This window comes from Mustela putorius, unplaced genomic scaffold (genome assembly GCF_011764305.1).
Source record: "Mustela putorius furo isolate JIRA1106 unplaced genomic scaffold, ASM1176430v1.1 tig00003834_pilon_pilon_pilon, whole genome shotgun sequence".
Lineage (NCBI taxonomy): Eukaryota > Metazoa > Chordata > Mammalia > Carnivora > Mustelidae > Mustela > Mustela putorius.
In genome coordinates this window covers 100,248,216-100,260,217 of record NW_025421987.1, presented here as the reverse complement: position 1 = coordinate 100,260,217, position 12,002 = coordinate 100,248,216, and positions in this window count along the sequence as shown.

Here is a 12,002-nt window from a genome sequence, read left to right as displayed (position 1 = left end):
GAAAGAGAATTTAAGGAAACAATCCCATTTACAATAGTATCACACAGAATAAAATACTTGGGTAATGATTTAACCAAGGAAGTGGAAGATCTGCACCCTGAAAAGTATAAAACAATGATGAAAGAAATTGAGGAAGACACAAATGGAAAGATATCTTGTTTTGATGGACTGGAAGAATTAATATTGTTAAAATGCCCATGCTACCCAAAGAAATCCACAAATTCAATGAAATCCCTATCAATATTCCAGTGGCATTTTTCACAGGATTTTTTTAATCCTAAAATTTGTATGGAACCACAAAAGACCCCAAATAGCCCAAGCAATCTTGAAAAGGAAGAACAAAGCTGGAGGCATCATATTTCCTAATTAAAGACTTTATTGCAAGGCTAATAATCAAAACAGTATGTGATTGGCATAAAAACAGACACACATATCAATGGAACAGAATAGAGAGCTCAGAAATAAACCCATGCAAATATGCTCAATTTGTTTTTTAAGTTTTTATTAATTCTAGTTATTTAACATAATATAATATATTTATATAATATAATATTAGTTTCAGATGTATAGGGTCAATTAATTTTTGACAAAGGATCCAAAATATACAATGGGGGGAAATATTCTCTTCAATAAATGGTGTTGGAAAAACTGGAGAGCCACATGCAAAAGAATGAAATTGGATTCCTATCTCTTACTCTATGTGAAAATCAAATAAAAATGTGTTAAAGTCTTGAATATAAGACCTGAAGCTATAAAACTTCCAGAAGAAAACACAGTGTGTAAACTCCTTGGCATTGGGCTAAGTGATGATTTTTTTAGATTTCACACCAAAAACAAAGGTTAAAAAAGCAAAAATAAACAAGTAAGACTGCATCAAACTAAAAAGCTTCTGCACATCAAATGAAATCATTATCAAAATGAAAAGGTAACCTATATAATGAGAGAAAATATTTGCAAACCACACATCCAGTAAGGAGTTAATAACCAAAATACACAAGGAACTCATACTTAATAGCATAAAAAAAATTTTTTTAGGGCAAATGACCAAAGAAGACATACAAATAGCCAACAGGTACTCAAAAAGGTACAAATCATGAGAGAAATGCAAATCAAAACTACAATGAGAACATCTCACACCTGTTAGGATGTCTACTATCAAAAAAAAAACAAAAAAAAAAAAGAGAGAGAGGTACCTGGCTGGACCAGTCAGTAGAGCATGTGACTCCTGATCTTGGGGTCATGAGTGCAAGCCCCATGTTGGTCATAGAGCTTATTTTAAAAATAAAATTTTTTTTAAGACAATAGATACAATAGAATATGATTCAGCCCTAAAAAAGAAGGAAATCCTGCCATTTGTGACAACATGGATGGATTTCAAGAGCATTATTTCACTAAGTGAAATAAGTCAGACAGAGAGAGACAATATATGTGCAAACTTAAAAAAATGGAACTCGTTAGAAACAGTGAATGGGTGGTTGCTGGGGGAAGGGGTGGACGGATGGGTGAGAGTAGTTAAAAGGTACAAAATTCCAGTTATGAGATTAGTAAGTTCTGGGAATGTAATATACAGCATGGTGACTATAGTTAATAGTTTATTTGAAAGTTGCTGAGAGAAAATGTTTAAAATTGTCACCATACAAAAGAAGTAACTATGAGAGGTTATGGTTGTGTTAACCTTACTGTGATACTCATTTTGAAATATGTACATATGTCAAATCACCACACCTTAAACTTACACAGTATTATATGTCAATAATAACTCAATAAATCTGAGAGAAAAAAGAGAAGAGATAACAAATCCTAGCTAGGATGTGAAGAAAAGGAACCCTATACAGTTGTTAGGAAGGTAAGCTATCAATGGTAGGAAGGTACAACCACTATGGAAAACAGTAGGAGGTTCCTCAGGAGATTAAAAATAGAACTACTATATCATTCTGCAATCCAACTTCTAGATATATATCCAAAGAAAACAAATCACTATCTTGAAGAGATACCTATGTTCCCATGTTCATTGCAATAATACTCACAATAGCCAAAGTATGGAAAAAATCTGTGTCGGTTGACAACTGAATGGACAAAGAAAATGTGAACACACACAGGAGTATTATTCTGCCTTAAAAAAGAAGAAAACCCTGCACATGGCTGAATTTGGAAGGCATTGTGATAAATGAAATAAGCCAGACAGAGAAAAACATGCAGAGTATCACTTATATGTGGAATCTAACAACAACAAAAAGTCTAACGTGCAAAAATAGAGCAAAAGGATGGTTTCTAGATGGGACACCTGAGTGGCTCAGTTGGTTAAGTATTCAGCTCTTGATTTAGGCTCAGGTCATGATCTCAAGGTTGTAGGACCAGGCCCTGAGCCCAATAATTAGTGGCAAGTCTGCTTGAGATTCTCTCTCCACCTCTCCCTCTGCCCCCACCCCTGCTCCATCTCTCTCTCCTCTCACTAAAAGAAATAAGCAAATCTTTTTTTAAAAATACCCAACTTTGGTAGCGATGTGGATGGGACTGGAAGAGATTATGCTGAGTGAAATAAGTCAAGCAGAGAGTCAGTTATATGGTTTCACTTATTTGTGGAGCATAACAAATAACATGGAGGACATGGGAAGATGGAGAAGAGAAGGGAGTTGGGGGAAATTGGAAGGGGAGGTGAACCATGAGAGACTATGGACTCTGAAAAACAACCTGAGGGTCTTGAAGGGGCAGGGGGTGGGAGGTTGGGGGAACAAGGTGGTGGGTATTAGGGAGGGCATGTATTGCATGGAGCACTGGGTATGGTACAAAAACAATGAATACTGTCAAGCTGAAAATAAATAAAAATATATATGTAAATTTTTTTTAAAAGGTGGTTGTTAGAATTTGGGACTGGGAAAAATAGGGAAAGGCTGGTAAAGGGTATAAATTTTCAGTTATAATACAAATAAGCTCTGAGGATCTAATAAATAACAAGGTAACTATAGTTGATAATTCCATACTGTATAATTGAAATTTGCTAAGAGAGTAGAACTTAAGTGTTGTCATATACACAAAGGTAACTATGTGAGGTGATGGAGAGATAGATGTATTCATTACCTCTGTGAGAATTCTTTCACAATGTATACATACATCAAATCATAGTGATATACACTTTTTTGTTTATTTAAATTCAATTAGGTAACATACAGTGCATCGTGAGTTTCAGATGTAGTGTTCCATAATTCATCAGTTGCATATAACACCCAGTACTCTTCTCATCACGTGCCCTCCTTAATGCCCACCCGCCAGTTTATCCCATCTCCCCGCTCGTCTCCTTTTCAGCAGAGATGAGCTGTTTCCCAGAGTTAAGAGTCTCTCATGGTTTGTCTCCCTTTCTGATTTCTTCCCATTCAGTTTCTCTCCCTTCCCTTATGATCCTCTGTGCTGTTTCTTATACTTCATATATGAGTGAAACCATATAATTGTCTTCTTCTGACTGACTTATTTCACTTAGCCTAATACTCTCCAGTTCCATCCACGTCAGTATAAATGGTAAGTATTCATCCTTTCTGATGTCCATTGTCTATATGGACCACATCTTCTTTATCCATTCATCTGTCAATGGACATCTTGGCTCCTTCCACAGTTTGGTTATTGTGGACATTGCTGATATGAACATTGGGGTGCAGGTGCCCCTTCTTTTCACTACATCTGTATCTTTGAAGTAAATACCTAGTAGTACAATTGCTGGGTCATAGGATAGCTCTATTTTTTAACTTCTTGAGGAATCTCCATACTGTTTTCCAGAGTGGCTGCACCAACTTGCATTCCCACTAACAGTGTAAGAGGGTTCCCCTTTCTCCACATTCTCACCAACATTTGTTGTTTCCTATTCTTGTTCATTTTAGCCATTCTGACTGGTGTAGAGTGGTGTCTCTTTGTGGTTTTGATTTGTATTTCCTTGATGACAAATGATCCAGTCATGGATTGGGTAGAAGACATGAACAGACATTTATCCAAAGAAGACACACAGATGGCCAACAGACAAGTGAAAAATGCTCAACATCAGTCATCAGGGAAATACAAATCAAAGCCACAATGCGATGTACACTTTAAATATATTATAATTTTGTCAATTATACCTCAACAAGACTAAAAGAATCACTAAAGAAGATTTAATGCAGACACTTACCAGTCACTAAATTGTATATTTAAATAAAGTTTATAATCTAGAGAATATGTAAGTAATATAAACACCTGGGGACAATTAGATACATTTTTCATTAAGTTTTCAACTATTCTCTAGAATTATTTAATCCAACATTGTTGTTTTCCATAATATAAAACTACCTCCTTCCTTGTGAGCAACTTTTGCCAACTTTAGACTGTTGGAATGGATAGAGATGGGTCCCTGAGGAAGTATGAAGGTAGAAGAAACACTTGGGGTCTAACAAAGTTAGAACAAGTTTTTGAAGCAAGGAAACACCAGCTTTAACATGTCAACAATGTAGGTGAACACCAAACTTGTGTGATTGATAGGTACTATGAACACTCTACTTCCTGTAATTTATTTGTTCATTGCATGCATAAAACTCACCATTACATTTCTTCATCTCAGCCACATGTCAACACTCATGGGTGATTTTTGTTAGTCATCTATACTTTTTTGTGAAAGATTTGCAGATTCTTTTGTAAGAGTAATTTTTAATAGATGAGATAGGAAAAATAGGTGAGTACAGTAACACCTAAGGGTATTGAGGGAGTGACGGAAATCTGAGAGCCTCACAATTTTGGCTACAGCACTGCTTAAGTTCATGTAACTGGTTATAAGCTGTTGGCATTTAGGGCCTTTACCAAGAGCAGACCTACATACACAATAGGAACATTGTTCTTAGAGGCAATAGAACAAACTTAACAACCATATACCATTTCTTTCCGTATTTCTTACTCTTTGGATCTAGATTTCCTTGGCAAGATACCTGATATTTGCTGTCTTTCCCCATTTCCTTGGCTTACCAGGCCCTGACAGGGAAAAGGCCTTAATAATAAGTGCATAAGCCCACATTTACATAGTCAACTTATTTGCATAAGACATCAAGAAAATTCAATGTGAAAGAAAGATGGATTTTCCCCCTAATAAGTGATATTGGAACAATTAGCTATCCATAAAGAAAAACAAAGGAAATTTGATCTCCTTCACACACCATACAAAAATAAATTTGAGATGGATCATACATTTAAATGTAAAAGCTAAAATCATAAAATGCCTAAAAGAAAATATAGGAAGATATATTACTGAACCTTAATGTCAGTGAATATTTTTTAAACATGACATAGGCAATAACCATGAAAAAAGTGGACTTCATCAAAATTAAAAATGTCTACTCATCAAAACACACCCATTATGAAAGTAAAAAAGACAAGCTACAGACTGGAAGAAAATTCGCAATATAAATATATGCATGTGTGATGAAGAACTCACATCCAAAATACATAAAGAACTTTTCCATAGAGAAAAAAAGGAGGAGGCAAGACTTGCAGAGAGGCTTCATGAAAGAAAATATCGAAATGATTCTTACACCACATACAAAATAGATGGAAGACCTAAATGTGAGACAGAAAACTGTAAAAATCCTGGAAGAGAGGACAGGCAGAAACCTTTTGACATCAGCCTTAGCAACTTTTTTCTAGATACGTCTCTTAAGGCAAGGGAAACAAAAACAAAAATAAACTATTGGGACTATCTAAAAATAAAAAGCTCTGCATAGCAAAGAAAACAATCAACAAAACTAAAAGGCACCCTACAGAATGGGAGAAGATATTTGCAAATGACATTATCTGATAAAGGGTTAGTATTCAAAATGTATAAAGAACTTATACAACTCAACATTCAAAATACACAAAATCCAATTAAAAAATGAACAGGAGAGGGGCGCCTGGGTGGCTCAGTGGGTTAAGCCGCTGCCTTCGGCTCAGGTCATGATCTCAGGGTCCTGGGATCGAGTCCCGCATCGGGCTCTCTGCTCGGCAGGGAGCCTGCTTCCTTCTCTCTCTCTCTGCCTGCCTCTCAGTGTACTTGTAATTTCTCTCTGTCAAATAAATAAATAAAATCTTTAAAAAAAAAAAATAAAAAAAAAAATAAAAAATGAACAGGAGAAATGAGCTGACATTAGTCCAGATGCCAACAGATACATGAAAATATGTTCATCATCACTTACCATGAGGGAAATGCAAATCAAAACTACAATGAGATCTCACCTCACACCTGTCAGAATGGCTAAAATTACCAACACAGGAAACAACAGGTGTTACCAAGGATGTGGAGAAAGGGGAACTCTCATGCGCTGTTGGTGGGAATGCAAATTGGTGTAGCTACTCTGGATACAATATGAAGGTGCCTCAGAAAGTTAAAAATAGAGCTACCCTACAACCATAGTAGTACTAGTACTACTTGGTATTTACCCAAAGAATACAAAAGCACTAATTCAAAGGCATTTGGAAGTAGTCCAGTGTTCACTGATTGATGAATGGATAAAGAAGATGTGGTATATATATGATAGAAGATTATTCACCCATAAAAAAGAATGAAATCTCTCCATTTGCAACAACATTAATGGAGCTAGAGAGTATTGTGCTAAGCAATATCAGTCAGTCAGAGTAAGACAAATGCCATATGATTTCACTCATATGTGGACTTTAAGAAACAAAACAAATGAGCAAGGGAAAAAAAGGGGGAGGGAGAGAAATCAAGAAACAGACTCTTCCTTATAGGGAACAAACTGATGTTTACCAGAAACATCACTTAAATAGGTGATGGGTATTATGGAGTGCACTTGTCATGATGCATACTGGGTGACGTATGGAACTGTTGAATCACTATATCATACAAATGAAACTAACATAACACTGTATGTCAACTAACTGGAATTAAAATAAAAAAGGAAAATATCCAAGTGATTGATAAGCACATGAAAAGGTGCTAAAAATTACTACTCATCAAGGACATGTGAATTAAAATCACAGGGAGATACACTATATATTCACAGAAATGTCTAAAATTTAAAAAGACTAACATAACACTACAAATTTTTGAAGTGGATGGTGAAACCAGAACTTTCATGAATCATTGATTGGAGTTTGAAATGGTAAAACTACATTGGAAATTTTTTGGCAGTTTCTAATAAAGTTAAACCTTCCCCATTCCTTATATCCCTGGATTTCCACTCCTAGGTATATACTCAAGAGAAATGACTTATTTATAGTAGATTTATTCAAAATAAGCAAAAATAGAAATAACCCAAATGTCCATCAGTAGAATAAACAAACATGGCTTATGCATATAATGGAATACCATACAGAAATAAAGAAGTAAACTATTTGATATAAGCAACAGCATGGGTGAATGTCAAAATCATTTTGCTGAGCTGAAGAAGCCAAACACAAAAGAATATCTATAGTATGAGATTTCTGTCATATGTGGAATTTAACTTCACGGAGGAAGGCAAAACCGGAAGAGACTCTTAACTAGAGAGAACAAACTGAAAGTTGTTGGATGGGAGGTGAGTAAGGGGAAGGGATAATTGGGTGATGGGCATTAAGGAGGGCATGTGATATAAGGAGCATTGGGTGTTATATGCAACTGACAGGTCACTAAATTCTACCTCTGAAACTAATAATGCTCTACATGTTAACTAAATTGAATTTAAAGTTTTAAAAAAGAAAGTCAATAGTATGAGCCCACTTATATAAAATTTAAAAACTGGAAAAGTACTGGTTGAGCAGACTGTAGTGACTGGGAAGGGATATGAGGGAACTTTCTGAGATGATGAAACTATCCTATAACATTATGTGGGTGTATACAACTATAAAAACTTAAGCACCTATTATTGAGGTATACATTAAAAATGTGTTCATCTTGCCACATATAAATTGTACTTCAATTTAAAAGAAGTGTGTGTGGGGGGGAGAATCCCACATGAAACCTCAAATATGTGCGATCCAGATGGGAACTGGGAACTACCCAGCCAAAGAGACCAGTTTGGAGAGGAGGAAACTATACCTCCCCAGGAGTCTGGCCGAGCTCTAAGGGCTCACTCTCTTATTCGCTTCTGTCCGCTCTATTTTGCTACACAGCAATTCAGGCATGAAACTCTGACAACGAGCTCCCTTAAAAAAAAAAAAAAAAAAATCCACTCCTACCAAACATTTTGTAAGTTTAGGCAACTTTTTTAAGCTTGCGGTTCAAAGTCACAGAGAACAGTCTCATCTTAAAGCACAGGCTGACCCTCTTGAAACCTGGCTAGCTGAACTGTCTCCCCTTCTCTTCAAAAGCAGAATAAAAGCTGCTTTTCTCAAGACAAGATGCCGGGGCGCCTGGGTGGCTCAGTGGGTTAAGCTGCTGCCTTTGGCTCAGGTCATGATCTCAGGGTCCTGGGATCGAGCCCCGCATCGGGCTCTCTGCTCAGCAGGGAGCCTGCTTCCCTATCTCTCTCTCTCTGCCTGCCTCTCTGCCTACTTGTAATCTCTCTGTCAAATAAATAAATAAAATCTTTAAAAAAAAAAAAAAAAAAAGACAAGATGCCAACCGGGGCGCCTGGGTGGCTCAGTGGGTTAAAGCCTCTGCCTTCAGCTCAGGTCATGATCCCAGGGTCCTCGGATCGAGCCCCACATCGGGCTCTCTGCTCAGCAGAGAGCCTGCTTCCTCCTATCTCTCTCTCTCTGCCTGCCTCTCTGCCTACTTGTGATCTCTGTCTGTCAAATAAATAAATAAAATCTTTAAAAAAAAAAAAAAAAGACAAGATGCCAACCTTCACACCCAGATCACAGAGTCATAACATTGTCCCCAAAAGGTCTGGACAAGGAATTCTTTCGTAAGAATAGAGTACTCCTTCTGAAAGGAATAGAGCACTCCTTCTGAAAGGAATTCTTTCAGAGAACTCCCTCTTCTCTGTGCTTAGCCACACCGCTCTGGCTGAAGCAAAGAATGGAGGCAAAGCTTTGTAGCTAAGTCCTCTTTCCCCCTCCCCCATATCTTCTCCCCCTCCCCTCCAAGCCCTGGGGGAGCTCTGAGAAACCTTTAGAGCCCTTGGGGGCAATTTGAAAACTACTGTAGTAACATGGGGTGAGGAAAGACTGACAAAAGTTGAGTTTGTCAGAGACACTCCCTACACTTTTCCCGTGTATGGAGTTGGAGTAGAGCGAGAGCAGAGATTCTAGTTCCATGAGTATTGATAGCACTGGGCCCTTTGAGGTCTGCCATGGTCACAGGCTGCCACCCACCAACTAGCTCAACAGCCCACGTGCATCTCTAACATAATATCTGCTGAACAGGGGCTGTTGACCCCCAACTCTCCTCCCCTCCACTGATGCTTCCTCACCTTCCCCTGGGCTCTTCCTCCCACCTCCCACGGTCTTAGCCCCTCCTCCAGGTCTACCATGATTTTAGTTGGCAGGACTGACATGGCTTTCCTCAGTTCCAGTGTTGGCCAACACCTCCTTGAAGGCTGGTTCTGCAGTTCTCTGCAGTTCTCCACAAGGCCCTTGTCCAGCCCTAATGATGACAAGGAAAGCCCAAGCTTCATAGTCCTCTGAAAAGTATGAGAAACTTATTCTTATCATTCATAAAAAGTAGCTATTTTATGAGAAAATAATTGGGTTTGCCAAACGAGTCTTATCCCTGTCAAAGTTCATCAGAAATTTAAGTATGTTATCAAGAAAGCTACTTTCTTCTCAGAAAGAGATTATAAATTATATAATACAAAAAAGGTTCTGTCCTAGACCATATTTGAAAAATAATTGTATTTCATGGAAGCTAACATCTGGCTACTATGGGAGAGACTCTTGTGCTTCTTAGTGAAGTAACAAGACAGAAGTTTAAATTATTGGTGACTTACCAAGATGGAATAAATTCAAATTAAGCAAGATCTTCATATACCCAGCACTCCTGTTTTGCGCCAGAGATCATTGGTATGTTAAGTTCCTTCGACTTCTCTCCTTTCTCATTTTCACGGAGTTAGAATGTCCAGTCTAGCATTTTTTTTTATTCCACAAGACTTTTTATGAAATATGGTTGAAAATCAAATTTTTATAACTAAGGCCTCTGCATTACATTAGCAATCGTTTGACTAAATTCTTTTGCCAAGGTCTTCATTCTCCCTAGGATTTGCCTGGGAAAGGGGGAGAGATGGTTTTCTTTTCCCAGTTATACATTTATATATTCAGTATTGACCAACTTGTTTAAATATGTTTTCATTCCTACATATCCAAATTCTATTTAATGGTACAGTTATCTTCCTGGTCATCCAAACAAAATACCTCCATGAAACACTGATTCCCTTTTTTCTTGTCCCCACTTCCCTCCCAATACTCTTTTTATAAATTGTCATACCCATTCCTCTCCAATTCACTTGAGACAACATTGGATCAGGATTAACTTTTCATTGTTCCACTTCGACAACTCCCTGATCAATCTTTCTGTCTTTAAGATCTTGTCCCTCAATCCAGCCTACACATTGCTTCCAATTTTATCTTTCAAAAGCACACACGGTTTCTGTACAGCTCAAAAATTTTAGTGAACTCTGTTACCTGAGAATTCAAGTTTAAAATCTTTCACCTGTTTCTATGACCGATCTTCAATCAACCTTACCTCTTACTTTGCGCCTCACCATGAGCATTGCCAGGAGGAATAACTTTGTCCTCCTTTGGGGCACACACTTCAAATGGGGTCTTTACAACCCTTTTTAAGGCAATGTGTTGATGCAGTGGTAGCTGAGACTCTAATGGAAGATATTAGAGGAAGCAGTATAAAATATAAAAGCGAGGGGCACCTGGGTGGCTCAGTCATTATGCATCTCCTTTGGTTCAGGTCATTATCCCAGGGTCCTGGGATCAAGCACAACGTTAGGCTCCCTGCTCAGCGAGAAGCCTACTTCTCCCTCTTCCACTCCCCCTGCTTGTGTTCCCTCTCTCACAGTGTCTCTCTCTGTCAAATAAATAAATTAAATATTTAAATATATATATATATATATATATATATATATATATATATAAAAAAGCAAGAACAAGAGACACATAAACAAGGTGTTTAAAAGGTAGTGCTTTTTTACCTCAGCTTTTTTTGGGGGGAGGTAACTTACATACAATAAAGTCCACCCATTTTAAGTGTACAATTTCATGAATTTGGGTAATTGACACCATTGCATAACCACCACCACCATCCAGATATAGAACAGTACCATCTCCTGAAAATATTTCCTGCGCCTTTTTGTATTAGATCCTTTCTCTCACTTCCAGCCAGAGGCAACCTCTGATCTGTTTTTGTCACTTTAATTTTTATTAACAGAGATATTAATTTTTGTGCTTTTCTTTTCTGCACTTCCGTGTGTGTGACTTTTCCCTATCAGAGGCATCCATACTACCGTGAGAAGAGCTAGGACATAGTAGAAACGTAAAGACAAAAGCAATATTTACTTTGTGTCAGTTTTTGATTCTAAAAGAAATTTTTGAGTCTCAACGGGGAATATCCAAGAGTAACAGGCATAGACTCTAGAAAGAGAACGGAAGATATGCTGCTTACCCCATGCCTGACCACTGGGGAGATTAGATAAGTATCGCCTGAACTAGTTGGTAAACAGAAAGGCAGAAATGGACGTGACCTTGAGAAAAAGTTGAAGGCCTAAATATGAGAGAACCTGACTTAGAAAGGTCACAGGAAGATGTGAAGGATTATCTATGGCCAGAGCTAAGTCATCAGATGACCGGTGGCCTCTTGAGTGAGTACCATGTCATTCACATTTGCTCTTTCTCTCAATACATGGATGAGGGCATTCCATGGATATCCATCTGCATAGCAAGCCTTAGATTATCCTGTAAGACACCCACCTATCTCCAAAAATTTTCAAGTACCTGCCAAACTTTATAAAGAATGAAGCACCTTGCTAATAGATAATTTATATAATATATGTTATATAATCAATTGTAATATGAAAATATTAATGTATAATATATTATATAATAATACAATATAATATATATTATCTATA